Genomic DNA, 16,704 nt, shown 5'->3' on the forward strand with positions numbered 1-16,704 from the left:
TACCAAAACTGCCACCTTAGACTTCTGGAGGGCAAACTTTGACCTGTTCAGAAGACTGCTAGACAAAATCCCTTGGGAGGATGCCCTTAAGGATACGGGAGTCCAGGAAGGATGGACGTACTTCAAGAAAGAAGTCTTAAAAGCACAGGATCAGGCTGTCCCCGTGTGCCGAAAAACAAGTAGGCGGGGTAGAAGGCCAGCCTGGCTAAATAGGGATCTCTTGCTGGATCTCAAAAACAAAAGGAGAGTCTACAACCTTTGGAAGAGGGGGCAGGCCTCTCATGAAAACTATAAAGAGGTAGTGAAGGTATGCAGGGAGAAAATTAGGAGAGCCAAAGCGCAGCTAGAGCTCAACCTAGCTGCAGCTGTTAAGGATAATAAAAAATGTTTCTATAAATTCATTAACAACAAAAGGAGGATTAGGGAAAATCTCCCTCCTTTATTGGATGCAGAGGGAAACATAGTCACCAAGGACGAGGAAAAGGCTGAGGTGCTCAACGCCTACTTTGCGTCAGTCTTTAGCAGTGGAACTAGCTGTTTCCTGGACACCCAGCCTCATGAGCTAGGAGACAGGGAGGGGAAGCAGAATGAGGGCATCACGATTAAAGAGGAAGAGATCAGTGACCTGCTACGCCATTTGGATGCACACAAGTCTATGGGACCGGATGGGTTACACCCAAGAGTGCTGAAAGAGTTGGCAGACGTGCTCGCCAAACCGCTTTCCATCATTTACAGGAAGTCATGGCTAACTGGGGAGGTCCCAATGGACTGGAGGGTGGCAAATGTAACACCCATCTACAAGAAAGGCAAAAAGGAGGATCCAGGAAACTATAGACCTGTCAGTCTAACCTCGATACCAGGGAAGGTCATGGAGCAGGTCATCTTGAGTGCCATCAAAACCCACATAATGGGCAACCAGGGGATCAGGCCTAGTCAGCATGGGTTTATAGAAGGCAGGTCCTGCCAGACGAACCTGATCTCCTTCTATGACAAAATAACCAGATTATTGGACGAGGGAAAGGCTGTTGATATTGTATACCTGGACTTTCGAAAAGCATTCGATACTGTCCCCCATACAATTCTTGTGGAAAAACTGGCTTCACACGGCCTGGATGAGCATACGATCCGCTGGGTCAAGCAATGGCTGACTGGAAGGTCCCAAAGAGTGGTGCTCAATGGATTTAAATCCAGCTGGCGGCTGGTCACAAGTGGTGTGCCTCAGGGCTCAGTGTTAGGACCATTTCTGTTTAATGTCTTTATTGATGATCTTGACAAGGACATAGGGTGTATCATCAGCAAGTTCGCAGATGACACCAAGCTAAGCAGGAGTGTTGATTCCCAGGAGGATGGAAAAGCTCTACAGAGAGACCTAGATAGATTGGATCATTGGGCCAAAATCAATGGCGTGAGTTTCAACAAGGGCAAGTGCCAGGTTCTGCACTTGGGCCACAACAACCCCAAGCAGCGCTACAGGCTTGGGGAAGTGTGGCTGGAAAGCTGCCTGGAAGAAAGAGACCTGGGGGTTCTAATTGACAAGCGGCTGAATATGAGCCGGCAGTGTGCCCAGGTGGTCAGGAAAGCCAATGGCATCCTGGCTTGTATTAGAAATAGCGTGACCAGCAGAAGTAGGGAGGTGATTGTGCCCCTGTACTCAGCACTGGTGAGGCCACACCTGGAGTATTGTGTCCAGTTTTGGGCACCTCAATACAAGAGAGATATCGAGGAGCTGGAGCGAGTGCAGAGGAGGGCAACGAAGCTGGTGAAGGGCCTGGAAAACAAATCATATGAAGAGCGGTTGAAGGAGCTGGAACTGTTTAGTATGAGGAAGAGGAGGCTGAGGGGAGACCTCATCACTCTCTACAACTACTTGAAAGGACACTGTAGAGAGGTTGGTGCTGGTCTCTTCGCACAGGTAATTAATGACAGAACAAGAGGGAATGGCTTCAAGCTCCAGCGGGGTAGGTTTAGACTGAACATTAGGAAAGAATTTTTCACAGAAAGAGTGGTCGGGCATTGGAATAGGCTGCCCAGGGAGGTGGTTGAGTCACCATCCCTGGATGTGTTTAAGAGACGTTTAGATGTGGTGTTGGGGGATATGATATAGGGGAGAACTTTGTAGTGTAGGGTAGATGGTTGGACTCGATGATCCCAGGGGTCTCTTCCAACCTGGATGATTCTATGATTCTATGATTCTATGATTCTATGATTCTTATGCCTTTTTCATAAACCTTGTTGCGCAGACAGAATACTTGTTTATAATGATGCTCAGGCTGGCTTAATGCCAACTCTGATCCCATTGCTCAGAGGCAGATTGGGGCCATGCAAGCCCCTCCTTTTGAAAGCAAGACGTGCTTGTATCATGTCTCCTCCATAAAATTGAGGTGGTATTTACGTGAAATACTGGTTATCAAATGGTTAGGTTGGAGTAGCCCTGCAACCAAGGGCAAGAAGGTGAAGAACCTGAAAGTCTACACTCAGGACAAAGACATCAGAATTAGAGAAGTGAGATGTCAGAAGAAACAAAATGCAGGGCTCTGAACTTTGTATTTCACTACTGGGGAGATATCATAGCTAACATATATCTGTGTAGTGGAATAATAGAAGAAATGTGGTAGAAATGCACATGACAAGTGTTAAACACACTTTTGAAGATGACGTAAGGGTAGTAGGACAGATATTATCAGCTAGAACACTCCATGTCACGTCATGGAGGTGTAATGAAGACAATACAGTGCTTGGAGTGTTTTCTTGGGCAAAATGGTATAAAACACACAGCCATTAAGATGTAGACTGTAAACAAAACAAAAAAGTCCTGATGACAACCAGCATAAAGCAAAATAAAGTTCTGAAGCTGACAACATGTGCATATCAGAATTTTTGTTACACAGTAGACATTACTTTATCAGTGTTAAGCTTTTCTGTTTTCTCCCTATGAAGAGCCTTTTTAGCAAAATTGATTTTGCAGACTGGCATCAAAGACCTGGAATAGCAAAAAAAAATAAGTTACTTAAATAGATGGAGCCAGATCCTGGGACTTTTTCTCCTCTTGGAATCTGTGATGATCTTAAAGGGGAAAGTGTCATTTGGGAGATTAATTTCAAACCCCAGGTCTTGCCATTTCGTATTCCGTTAACAGAATTTGTATCCCCAGACCTGAATATAACTTAATTTTTTTTTCTCAAACGTTCTCTAGCATTTCCTTCATATATGTTTACCAGGTTTTTTGCTTTACCAAAAAAAAAAAAATAAAAAAAGGAGAACTACAGACCAGTTAGTCTCACCTCCGTCCCTGGGAAAGTAATGGAGAGACTCATTCTAAATGTCATCTCCAAACAAGTTGAAGAGCAGGGGGTTATTGGAAGTGGGCAACATGGGATTACCAAGGGTAAATCATGTTTGACCAATCTGATAGCTTTCTACGATGCTATAACTGGTTGGTTGGATGAGGGGAGGGCAGCAGATGTCATCTACCTTGACTTCAGCAAGGCTTTTGACACTGTCTCCCATAACATCCTCATTGGGAAACTAAGGAAGTGTGGGCTGGATGAGGGGACAGTGAGGCGGATTGATAACTAGCTGTGTGACAGAACTCAGAGGGTTGTAATTAATGGAGCAGGGTCAAGTTGGAGGCCTGTAACCAGTGGTGTCCCCCAGGGGTCAATACTTGGTCCAGTGCTGTTCAACATACTCATCAGCGAGCTGGACGAGGGGACAGAGCGTATCCTTAGCAAGTTTGCTGATGATACCAAACTGGGAGGGGTGGCTGACACCCAGGAGGGCCGTGCTGCCATCCAGAGAGACCTGGACAGGCTGGAGAGCTGGGCAAGGAAGAACCTCATGAGGTTCAACAGGGAAAAGTGTAGGGTCCTGCACCTGGGGAAGAAGAATGTTAGGCACCAGTACAGGTTAGGCATGGACCTGCTGGAGACAAGCTCCGAAGAGAAAGATCTGGGAGTCCTGGTAGACAGCAAAATGACAATGAGCAAGCAGTGTGCTCTTGTGGCCAGGAAGGCCAATGGAATCCTGGGCTGCATAGGGAAAAGTGTGGCTAGTAGGTCGAGGGAAGTCATTCTCCCCCTCTACTCTGCACTGGTGAGGACACAACTGGAATACTGTGTCCAGTTCTGGGCTCCCCAGTTCAAGAGACACAGGGAACTACTGGAAAGAGTCCAGCGAAGGGCAACAAAGATGATTAAGGGATTGGAGCATCTCCCTTATGAAGAAAGGCTGAGAGAGCTGGGACTCTTTAGCCTGGAGAAGAGAAGGCTGAGGGGAGACCTTATCAATGCTTATAAGTATCTCAAGGGTGGGTTGAAGGAGGAGGGAGCCAGACTCTTTTCAGTGGTTGCCAGTGAGAGGACGAGGGGCAACGGGCACAAGTTGGAACATAGGAGGTTCCACTCAAATATGAGAAAAAACTTCTTCACAGTGAGGGTGACAGAGCACTGGAACAGGCTGCCCAGGGAGGTTGTGGAGTCCCCTTCTTTGGAGATTTTCAAGACCCGCCTGGATGCAGTCCTGAGTAACATGCTCTAGGCAATCCTGCTTCAGCAGGGGAGTTGGACTAGATGATCTCTGTGGTCCCTTCCAACTCTAAAAAAATTCAGTGAAATTCAGTGAAATTCTGGAGAAGGAGTACTAGAGTAATACTTTAGGAGTACTTATTTTGGATAACCAATCAGAAGCAGCAGTGGAATGTGATTTGGTTGATAAGTCCTGAATTCCTACAATACTGATTTATTTTTTTTCAATTTGTACACATCGTAACAGCATGCTAAGCTCGTTTCATTTTCACCCTGAGGCTGTCTTCCCAACTGGATTTCAAACATAAGGTAAATCCCTTTCAAATGAAAACAAATTCATATCTCGCAGGGTTTTATTTTTCAAACAAAGCTTTAAAGAAGAACAGGCACCTTTAATTTCTATAATTTTTCTCCCTCTCCTGTTACTTGTGAAATTTACAGCTGCTAGGTTTTCAAGAGGATGCCAGTGTCCTTTTGCATGTAACAAAACCAAAATATAACTAAACAAAACAAAACTGTTCTAATAGAATTTTTATTAGTTATTCCTGTTTTGCTTCCCTCTTACCTTTACAACCCATTGGCTTAGGAATTCCGTCTTCACTATGTCCCACATAAGATGTTTAACACATAGATCATAAAAGAGCCTGAGAGAAATGTGCTGAAAGACTAGGGAATGTATTTGGAGTTTGGGGAACAGTGATTTTGTCATATCTGTATTCCTCATCTTCAGATGAGCACACTAGTTTTCTCCACTGTACGTTTCCACAGCTAATCAGGCAATCTGTTTGTACATTTTTTCCTTTCAAACAAACATAAAACCCCCCACAATGCTGAGAAGAGCGAATAAATGTTCATAAGATTATTTTCAAAGTTGCTGATTTCTAAATTTTTCTTCTTTAATGTACAGTCTAGTACAGAATTTTAAAAATTTTCTCCTAGACTGTATTACTTGCTCACGTAATAATAATTTTCTCTCATGTGTATTTACACAAATATTTTCAATGTGGACTGGAAAACTGTGAAACTAATGTGGTTAGTAAAGCCCCCAGTATCTAATTTTTATTAGGTTTAGTTTTGGGGTTTTTTAAATTCCTTTCAGTCTCTCTGTATGACTAGTCTTAGCGTTACTCAAAATCCAATCTTATGTATGAGGCTGAAGGACTAGCAGCATATTTTTCTTTTCCATTTCAGTTCACATACCTACATATCAGTGCCGAGCCCAATAGTCCATACATTATCTTCTGCCTGAATTCCAAGAGATAGTGGTAGCCATTATTTTGACTTTTACTCAGATTGGCAATCTTTGTTGATGTACCAGGTGCAGGTACCCAGGTGCTAGCAAGAGGGGCTGCAGAGTGGCCTCTGGGAAGAAAAGCAAGGGCTGCCCCATGACGGACACAGCTGTTTCCAGCTGGCTCCAAACAACTCACCACAGGGCAGGGCTGAGCCCTGCATCTAAGATGGTGGTGCCTTGGGGAAAACGTGTTTAAGAGAGGGGAAAAAAGTGTCAATCAGAGGAGGAGGGAACAGAAAAATTGCAAAATGTCAGAGGAAGCACCAAGGTCAGAAGAGGAGGAGGAGCTGCTTCATGGTAGAGCAGATATCTACATTGCAGCCCGTGGAGGGCCCCACTCCTGAGTAGATGGATATTCCTGAAGGAACCACGACCTGCAGAGAGCCTGTGCTGGAGCAGAGGATAAGTCTGAAAAGAAAAGAGCAGCAAAGAAAAAATGCTATGTATTAACCATATTCTCTGTAACACACACACACTGCATGACTAGTCGCCTCATCAAAGGGACTGTCACCTGAGGAGGTATCAAAGTGGGTGGAGGAAAGCAGTCTGGAGTGATGGAGCAAAGCTGGTCACCAGCTCTGGTTTTCATGGGAAACTTTGATCACGACAGCATTTCCTGGAAAGGAATATGAGCAATCCTGGAGATTTCTGGGGAATATCAAAGAGAATTGTTTGACACTGATGATTACCAAGTTGATTAAATGAGAACTTGAATAAGAAAAAAAAAAATTTGAGATATTAAGGTTGACGACAGGCTTGACTGTAGCAACCAAAAGATGGTGTTATAGAGGCTGAGAGAAGTCAGCAAAATGAATAACAGAATTGCATACTTGGCCTTGAAGAATGCAGGTTTCATTTTGTTCATGAATCTGTTTGACATTTATGAGAAGCTGCCCTGAAGAATAAAGATGTCAAGGAGAGATCCTGGACAACCTCCTTCAGGCACAGGAATGGTCCATAACACTAGGCAGAAAGTCAAGCTGGTGCAACAGCACTCCAGGCTGGCTGACCAGGGAACACCTGTCTGAGCTCAAATGCAAAAAATGAAGTGTACAGGTGGTGTGAGGACAGATATCCAGAAGGAATACTGAAACATCGCCTGAGCGTGCAGGGATGGAAACAGGAAAAGCAAAGCTCAAATGGAGTTGAAAATAACAAGGGAAGCATGAAGAGCTCTTTCTGCTATATCAACAACAAAAAGAGAACTAAGAAAAATTGTGGCCTGCTATGAATTAATCAGATTCAGTTGAAACAACAGTTTGGAAGTCCTTTGTGATTGTTAGATCTGCAGTTAAACATTTGAAAAAATAAACAAAGTGATAATATTTTATAAATTCAAATATTCAGACTTTCTGAGGAGTCTGGGGATAGATTAATAGTTTATGATATGACTTACAGAATTGGAAATAGTATTCAAAGCCTGATTTATATTTTAAATTTGCTGATATACTTGTCTGCAAGCCTGTTAATTTGTGCTTCTGTTACCTGTAACTATTGATATAATATAGAAATCCCAAAGCTATTAGTTAGACTGAATCATTTTTTAAAAGAATTCAAATAAAAAAGATCTGTTGAGTAATTTTGGAATTTCATTTTAAACATAAACTCTGAAATAAATTTTTAAATTCCATGTCCTAGAACTTCACAAAACTAGGTCTTTTACTATCAAATTTGGTTTCTTTAGTCTCTGAGGTTTAAAATATTTTCCAGAAAGTATCACTATCCTTGCAAAAATAGTCTTAGAGCCAATAGTCATTATAATAATGGATGTAAATTGGATCAGTCTTTCTTGAATTATTTCTCAAATAATGCATACTCTTTCCAAAATGGTACTGAAGGATTTCAGTACCTTGCTTTATATTGTGAATTCAATTCTAGTTCATTCAAGTTCCATTCATTTGCTGTGCTCATGAACAAGGTGCCCCATGCTGTATTTTTTTTCCTGGCTTGTTCTCTCTTTTTCATATTGGCTGCCTGCATTGTATCTATTGTTTTAGGCTTGTTCTGACACTTGGGTTTATCCAGCAGCAAGAATACTGTCTCCAGAGGCAGCTTCTCTGCCTATTTAACAGACTTGCTTATTATTTCAAATTTAACAGTCAAGAATATCTTCCAAGAATACGATGTACTATTTCTCTTTATCCCGTAATTGACCTTGGGAATTTTTATTTTGGGGATTTTCTCAGACTACTGTCCATATAGCTTTGAAAGGTCTTCACAGGGAAAGGTTTTTATCTTGAAACAGTTAGGTGCTGTTTTGTTTCCTTCTAAAGACTATTTCTACCTCCTATAATAACAGCTGCAATATAAGTGTTGCCAAAGGATGTTTAACTGTCTATTCCTTATATTATATTTCCCCCCTTCAAGGTATCTTCTCACGTGCACTTCCTCTTTGCTTTGCCATTTCTTCTCTCTTTTTACTGATGGGAAGCTGTTTCACAAATAATCTTATAAAGGGAAAATAGGTAACTACAGCTTGGTAAGTATAAACAAGCAATTTTGTACTACTATAAAGTTCTTTCACTGGTGAAAAACAATAAATAGATCTAAAAGAAGGCAATCTTTCCTACACAGAGGACAAGTCTTATAGCTAGATGAGAAAGACAGTAAAAGGAGGGAAAACAGCCTGAAAGAAGGTGGATGAGAAGCTCAACGTAAGCCAGCAATGTGCACTGGCAGCCCAGAAAGCCAACCGCATCCTGGGCTGCATCAAGAGAAGCGTGGCCAACAGGTCGCAGGAGGTGATTCTACCCCTCTACTCTGAGCTTGTGAGACCCCACCTGGAATACTGTGTCCAGCTTTGGAGTCCTCAGCACAGGAAGGACATGGACCTGTTGGAATGGGTCCAGCGGAGGGCCACGAAGATGATCAGAGGGATGGAGCACCTCCCCTATGAAGACAGGCTGAGAGAGCTGGGGTTGTTCAGCCTGGAGAAGAGAAGGCCCCGGGGAGACTTCGTAGCAGCCTTCCACTATCTGAAGGGAGCCTCCAGGAGAGCCGGAGAGGGACTCTTTGTCAGGAGATGTAGTGACAGGACAAGGGGTAATGGTTTTAAATTGGAAGAGGGGGGATTTAGATAAGATATTAGGAGGAAATTCTTTACTGTGAGGGTGGTGAGACACTGGAACAGGTTGCCCAGGGAAGTTGTGGATGCCCCATCCCTGGAAGTCTTCAAGGCCAGGCTGGATGGGGCTTTGAGCAACCTGCTCTAGTAGGAGGTGTCCCTGCCCATGGCAGGGGGGTTGGAACTCGATGATCTTTAAGGTCCCTTCCAACTCTATCCATTCTATGGTTCTATGATTAAAAGGAGAGATAGTTCCTGACAATTGCATCTGTATTATGAGTAGAACTTCTTATTCTCTTCCCAGGAGTTACCCATCATCTAGATATAGCAAATCAGCTGCTGAACTGGGCTGTAAAGAGCAGGGGTGGAAAAAAAAAAAAAAAAATGCGGCTGTTATTTTTCATGTAGAATCTCCATGGAGGCAAGAGGAAAAATCTGGGCAACAGTGAAAATGAAGAGATTCAGGATATGGGTTCAGGACATTTGTAAGGTTGTGGTTAGATACCAAAGGTGAACAGAAAGATCATGCTGAAGGCAATTTTTCAGGAGCATAAGAAGAATTAAAACTGGCTCTATTTATCAGTCTTCTAAACTCTCCCAACATGATGATCTGTAATTCCCTAACTTATATTTGTATGTGTATACACATGCATGTAATTATTTATATGTATGCTCTGTTGTGACAATGCTGAAAAAGAAGTCAAGCTCCAACTTCAAAAACTTGGACAATTTATTTTAGGAGGGAGATTCCTTGCCCCTGCCGAAGTGTTCAGGTACTTCGTCATTCCAGTTCAGTTCAACAGCTTGGATTATAAAATTATTTGGGTCACATTCTCACTATTTAATTCCACAACTCTGTATTTCTCTCTGAATGTTAATGGAATATCCTAGATGGTGAGAAAAGGCATTGAAAAAAGCTCCAAAGCATTTTTCAGAGTGTATGTATTAACTCTTTATTAATTCATGAGGGCAGCTGGGTCTTTTGAGAGCCAATAATGTTGGAGACGAAGTATGCAATTTTACCATAACTCATGCTTTAAACTTAGAATCATAGAATGGTTAGAGTTAGAAGGGACCTTAAAGATCATCGAGTTCCAACCCCCCTGCCATGGGCAGGGACACCTCCACTAGAGCAGGTTGCTCAAAGCCCCATCCAGCCTGGCCTTAAACACTTCCAGGGATGGGGCATCCACAACTTCCCTGGGCAACCTGTTCCAGCCTCACAGTAAAGAATTTCCTCCTAATATCTTATCTAAATCCCCCCTCTTCCAATTTAAAAACACGTCCCGGTTTGAAGTAAAACGGAACCAATTTTCTGTTCTGTAACTTTACATCCTAGCTAGGCTTCCTCTAACTCTCTGAAATTAACGGCATATTGTGGAGAAAACTGCTCGTTCTCAGAATGATAAGACCAATGTTTGTGCTCCATGCCAATGATGCAGGGGGGCCCTTGCTTATACTTATTGCTATAACAACCAAGGTCAGCCAATTTTGTTATTTGTCCCCTTAGAGGGTCGGAGACGGAAAAAACGTAGAGGGGTCACATTGGTGGGGAGGAGTCGACAGGACAGGTGACCCAAACCTGACCAACTGGGGTATTCCATCCCATCTGCCCCATGCTCAGTATAAAAGCTGAGGGATCAAATGGTCAGCCCCCCTTCCTGCGATAGCTGACGTCCAGAGAGGACTCTGTCAGTTCATCTGCCTTTGATCCCGATCCGTGTGTTCCTGACTCCAGAGCTGGAATCTAGTTCCCATTCATCACTGAGTCCAGTCTGGGACTTCCCCAGTGCCTGCCGGTGATGTGACTCTCATCCTGGGAGCTTGATACGGTTTTGTATATATTGTATCTATTTCATTATTTTCTTCTTTATTTTTATTTTAATATTAATTCTTCATTAAAGTAGTTTAGTTCATTCTAAACTTCTGAATCTCCTTATCCCTTTCTCCTCCTCTCTCCTCTTTTTTGGGGGGAAGAAGGGGGGGGGAAGGGCCATCTGTCAGTCCGTTTTTGGTAAATTCGGCCGAAACCATGACAAACCATTACCCTTTGTCCTGTCACTACATTTACTGACAAAGAGTCCCTCTCTGGCTCTCCTGGAGGCTCCCTTCAGATAGTGGAAGGCTGCTACGAAGTCTCCCCGGAGCCTTCTCTTCTCCAGGCTGAACAACCCCAGCTCTCTCAGCCTGTCTTTATAGGGGAGGTGCTCCATCCCCCTGATCATCTTCGTGGCCCTCCGCTGGACCCATTCCAACAGGTCCATGTCCTTCCTGTGCTGAGGACTCCAAAGCTGGACACAGTATTCCAGGTGGGGTCTCACAAGCTCAGAGTAGAGGGGTAGAATCACCTCCCGTGACCTGCTGGCCACACTTCTCTTGATGCAGACCAGGTTCCGGTTGGCTTTCTGGGCTGCCAGTGCACATTACCGGCTCATGTTGAGTTTCTCATCCACCAACACCCCTAAGTGCTTCTCCTCAGGGCTGCTCTCCAGCCATTCTCTGCCCAACCTGTATTTGTGCCTGAGATTGCCACATCCCAAGTGCACTTGGCCTGGTTGAACTTCATGCAATTTGCATGAGCCCATCTCTCAAGCCTGTCCAGGTCCCTCTGGATGGCATCCCTTCCCTCCAGCGTGTCGACCGTGCCACCAAAGCTGAGCTTGTTGTCATCAGCAAACTTGCTGAGGGTGCACTCTATCCCACTCAATCCTGGACCAGTACTATATGGCGGGATCAGGGGCAGAAGAAAAAAAAAAAAATGGTAAAGGAAGAACTCTTCTGCTACTACCTTGAGGCATCACTCCCAACGAAGTTTCAGGTCCTTGGTGCTTTATACTCCCTTTTTATCTTTCAAAGTAACATTTTTTATTTTTTTTTTTTTTTTTCTGTCAGGTGACGCAGAGGAATTCACAACCTATAGTGGATTTGGACACCACTTTTTCTTTAAGGAAAAATAAAATTAAAGCTTTTACTCTACCTGATTTTTTTTTTTTTTAAACACTCACTCCCCTACAGTCACCTTCACTCAGTCTCAGTTCCCCTGAAATTGGGAAGATTGGTATTCTGTGAAAGTTGGGCAAAGTCATGCTCAATTTGTGCCGTGCAACTGCTCACAGTTATAAGTCTTGGGTATATCTGTCCTGGCCCTTAATGATCCCTGTACATTTGTAGGTATATTTCCAAGGATCTTTGTCTCAATTCAGTAGTTCTCTTTTTCCATACCATTCCATCTGTCTGGAAGCAGTACTACTGTAAAGGTCAAGCTCCAGATATCTGCCATCTGTATAGTTTCCAAAACTTACTTTCGGATTGGAACTGTCCACACAGTGCATATAGAGACAGTTATCAAATCCTCATGGTGGAGTATGAAACTACCCTGAAAAAATTATGACTCCTTCCGCTAAGTTCTTAAACTTATTGCAGTATATATTATTTTTCGGTTTGTACAGAAGATATCTGGGAAAGCTGGCTTCAACCTGTTTTGTCAAACAAGTCTTCAGTCCTGTTCCAGCAGTCTCTGAAGCTCAGGTCTTACAACTAAGACTGGTTTTATTTTGGTTTACTGCTGGGACTTTTCACCATTCTAACTCTTATCCTTCCTAGACAATCTTTGTAGCTTTTACTTCTCATACGCATCAATGACCAGAAGGTGTTTGTTAATGTTACAGACTTCCCGTGGCATCAAATTTCTACTAAGTGGAACAAAAGCAAATACATAATTTAAGTGATTCTATCTAGAGGCTGCAAAACACGCATCCAGTGAGGATCCTTTTCATCTCACACAGAACTGTACAGGGGGTAAACATTAGAGAGTCTTTGATTTAGCTACCCTAGAAGTTTTACTTTATGTTAGCAAATGTGTCATATTCTCATGTGCTTCAAAACTTATCTTAAAAAAAAAAAAAAAAAGGAAATTTATTAGGAAGTTTCCAAATTTCTATGGTGAAGTGACATTCTCCTCAATTTTCAAATGATAATGAGTTAAACTGTATAATGTTGATTCCGGAGTCAACCTGGGAGTGATAAAGGAGGGAACAAGGCACTTTGAAGGTGGTTTGTTTTTTCCTCCCCTTCTTTTTTAATTTATTTGTTCACATTATAATACCAAAAACTACTAATAAGGAAAGATAACGAGGGGTGATATTGTGAAATAGAGATATGATGAAATCTACATTATAATAAAATCTATCATTTTATTTTACCTGACATTTTTATGATCTTGATGAAACTGAAAAATCTAACTGAAGACATGATATAACCGTGGAAAAGGGGTTTAAATGATCTTAACCATAAATGCAAAACTATTACATCTCAGTGAGCAATATGACTGAGGCATTCTAAAAGCCTTAACCAAGAAACTGGTTAATTTAAGCTAATTTGCTAATCATTAACATAGAAAGTACATATCCATAAACCATAAAAAAGCAAAAAATAGTTTTGAAAGAGATAATTTATAATAGTATCATCAAATTTACATAAAAGTGGAATATGAACCATACGAGTGAAGAATGCTCATTTGTAACCCAGCACACTGTTACAGACCTGCACATGAATGAGTGAAGAAATAAACCATAGCCTGGGAAGTGTAAGGAAATGAAGACTTGTACCATATATTTCATTAAATAAATGAACTTCAGATCAGATGGGGTCACAAATGGAAATTACAACACTTAGACACTTCTGCTGCCACTCTTACCACTCTGGCAATATTGCATGAAAAATAGCTTTGTTGTATATCATGTCTTAATTTTGACTACTTTTCAGGAAGGAAAATTGTATTTTTAAGGATCTTAGATATGTATCTGACAAGATATATACAATAACATATCTAAGATCCATTAAAACAGATTTTTAAACTGAACATATATACCTACCCATATATTAATGAAGAATTTCATTAAGAATGCTCTTAAGAATTACTCTCCTTTGGTTGTACAGTTTGTAACATCTAACTGGGATAAATATAGAACAATATCACAGCATAAAAATTATGGTATTGCATCAATTCAAAGGGATTGGAATATAAGGGGTTTTGCTTGTTTTACTCTTTTTTTGCTTTTTGGTTGGTTGGGTTTACCTTCAAATGGTAAGATAAAAGAAAGTGCTAGCTAACAGTTAATATAGTGATAATATTTGGGCTAAAATAGTTCTTTGGACCAAAAAATTTACTTTTTTTAGCTCCATATATTTTGATCAACTATAAATCATAACTTGTCTCATTGAATCTTTCTCTTTTGAGTTGTCATGGCTTGGGCCAAGTGGGCCAATGACAAGATGACAGATGCTCTCCCCCACCTCTCCAAGGAGAGGAAGAAAGATAAAGAGATTTAAGAGTTTAGAAAAAACTAAACTAATGAAATACTAATAATAAAACAAAAAAGTAATTTAATAGATACAATATATACAAAACCTTATCAAGCTCCCAGGAAGATGTCATCGGCAGGCAGTGGGAAAGTTCCACACTGGACTCAGTGACAAATGGGAACTAGATTCTAGAACACGCTGATGAGGATCAAAGGTAGGCAAACTCACAGGGTCCTCCTCATTGAAGAAGAACCCTTGAAGATGAGCCAACTGGACCTTTCTCATCCCTCAGCAGGGATGAGAATGGCAGATGGAATGGAACACCCTATTGGTCAGTTTGGGTCACCTGACCTGTCCATGCCTCCCCACAGGTGCAAACCCTCCACCGGGCAAACAACCAAGCCAGCTGACCCTGGTTGCCACAGCAACAAGTATAAGCAAGAGCTTCTCTCACTGAACAGAAAGCTGGCTTTGCTCCACCCCAAACCAGGACATAAGTTCAGTGAATCAAAAGACTTAATATGTGATTGAGTCAAAATTGTGCATTTCTTAAACTTTGTATGCAGCCACTCAGGTTTGGCTTTATACTAGAATTTGTATTCTGAAACAGTAGAACAGTACAGATTACACAACCAATTTTTAGAGGCAAAAAGAAGTTCTAATATTGACAATTCCCTCCTCATATCAACCCATACAAAATATATCTAGCCTTGGAAAACAGCTCAGGCAAGGCAAACAACATTCTGGATAGAGGAAGTGGCATTCAAAGGACAGAGGAGTTCTATCCCCACCTGCCTCCTCAATATTTAAAGTGATCACCTGAAAATATATAATTTCTTTGTTTTCAGTATTTTCAAGAGGAACATGGTAGTGGTAGTTTACTGAGTGTCTGAGTTCGCTGTTACCAGAATTTACTCTATTTTTCCCTCAGGTGTTAGCGGAAGGCACTTTTTGGACTGAAGTGAAATTGAAGAAACAAGCAAAGAAAATTTGTTTTTTGAAACTTCTATTGTTCTTTTTGGTAAAAAGTTGATAATCAGCTGAACTGATACACAGATTACACTAGCATGTGATCCTGGATTGTCTATACTTTGACACTAATTTCTTAGTAGGATCTGTAGAAGGAAGAGATATGCACTGCTGTCATTTTGTCTTGGTTTTTGAAGAAGAGTCTGTACAGCGCAGACCCAGCAAAAACCCAGAGGTCATCTTCAGGTTCCTCCTGGGGATTATAGGTGTGGTGACTTAAAATATGTTTGTATGAATGACCTTGATGATTCTATAGTCATATCACCTCGTATAGGTTACAGTAACTCTGATCCTTCACTTGGTAATGAGTACGCAGTATTTTTGGAGAGTGGAGACTAACTTCATCTACCCTTTAAGATTGCCTACTATGTCAATCTTGTTAATGGCAAAACAACTTATTCCAGGAAGATAAAAACCTACCAGGAAAACCTGTCAGGACAGACTTTGAGTAACAGACGGTTGTCACTCATTGTTCTGCAATACGAGAGATGCAGGGTTCTTTCTGGTCTAACAAAACTGTTTTAATAACAATAATAATAATAACATGATAGTAAATAGGAAGAGAAATACAGATAAAAAGTAAATCTTATATTCCTTCAGATGCTGGGAATCCCGCTCTCATGCAGCATCAGATGAACCCCAGATGAATAGCCACAGCACATTGTGCAGATTCTGCAGAGAGGTTTGCCCCCTCACACATAGAACTGTGGCTCTTTATATATAGTGTAACAAACAGAACCATACATCTTGTTTGACAGGTCTTTTTCTTAATGCCCACCAGAGTAGATCTAGCTACACATATCAGGAATGGTACATATCCACAGCCTTCCAGCAGGTTCCCCTTTATTGTTATGTAACTGGGGTTATATATGTTAACTCATGTAAACATATGTGTATTTCAAGCCTTGGCACAAGGCCCAAAATGGTAATCAGGGCTTGCTCAAGATCACTAACTCCTCAAACACAGTGTCTTCCACAAGACTCCCAATACGTCCGTGCTCTACAAGTAGCATTCTATATAAATACTTATTTCTATGGTAGTTAGAAATTATTTTTAGAGAAGCCCTCACAGAAGTCTGTTTTCAACACATTTGTGTTGACAAATCAGTAACACAAAGCTGACCATGGGGATTCACCTGGATATTCATTAAGCAGTATATGAATTTTGCTAGGAATCACAATTTTTGTACAATTAGAGAATTAAAAAAAAAAAAAAAAAAAAAAAAAGAACAAGAAAAAGAACAAGAAAGACCAAAGTGGAATTTAGACAGACAAGCTCAATACATAGCCCAGGCAGCCCAAGCTCTGTCATCTAGCATCAAATCATTAGCTATTGCTACAGGTTTGAGGCCATGGATTGCAGCCCAGATATTTAGCTTCCTGTAAGTAATAAAAAAGGCATGAGGCTAGCAGGTTTTAACAGAGCTAACTTTGGTCCAAGAATTTTCAAATACTTTTACAGTATATACATATATTTATGCACTTGAAAG

Source organism: Numenius arquata, chromosome 1 (assembly GCF_964106895.1).
Source record: "Numenius arquata chromosome 1, bNumArq3.hap1.1, whole genome shotgun sequence".
NCBI classification, from domain to species: Eukaryota; Metazoa; Chordata; class Aves; order Charadriiformes; family Scolopacidae; genus Numenius; species Numenius arquata.